Below are 383 nucleotides of genomic sequence, written 5' to 3' on the forward strand. Positions count from 1 at the left end.
TTTTTTTTTTTTTTTTTTTTTTTGCTGCTGGCCAGTGTAGGGAATCAAATCCTGGACCTTGGTGTTATTAGCACCATGCTCTAACCAACTGAGCTAACCGGTCAGCCCCTATATTAGTTTTCTATGGCTACTATAACAAATTACCACAAACTTAGTGCCTTAAAACAAAACAAACTTATTATCTTACAGTTCTGTAGTTCGGAAGTTCAAAATAGGCCTCAGTGAGCAAAGGTCAAGGTCGGCAGGGCTGCATTCCTTTCTGGAGACTCTATGGGCAAATCTGTCTCCTTGACCCTTCCAGCTTCTGGAGGCCACCACATTCCTTGTCTCATGACCTCCTTCCTCCATCTCCAAAGCCAGCAAGGGCAGGGTGAGTTCTTATC

The sequence above is a fragment of the Galeopterus variegatus genome, unplaced genomic scaffold (assembly GCF_000696425.1).
Source record: "Galeopterus variegatus unplaced genomic scaffold, G_variegatus-3.0.2 Scaffold2601, whole genome shotgun sequence".
In the NCBI taxonomy this organism is placed as follows: Eukaryota; Metazoa; Chordata; class Mammalia; order Dermoptera; family Cynocephalidae; genus Galeopterus; species Galeopterus variegatus.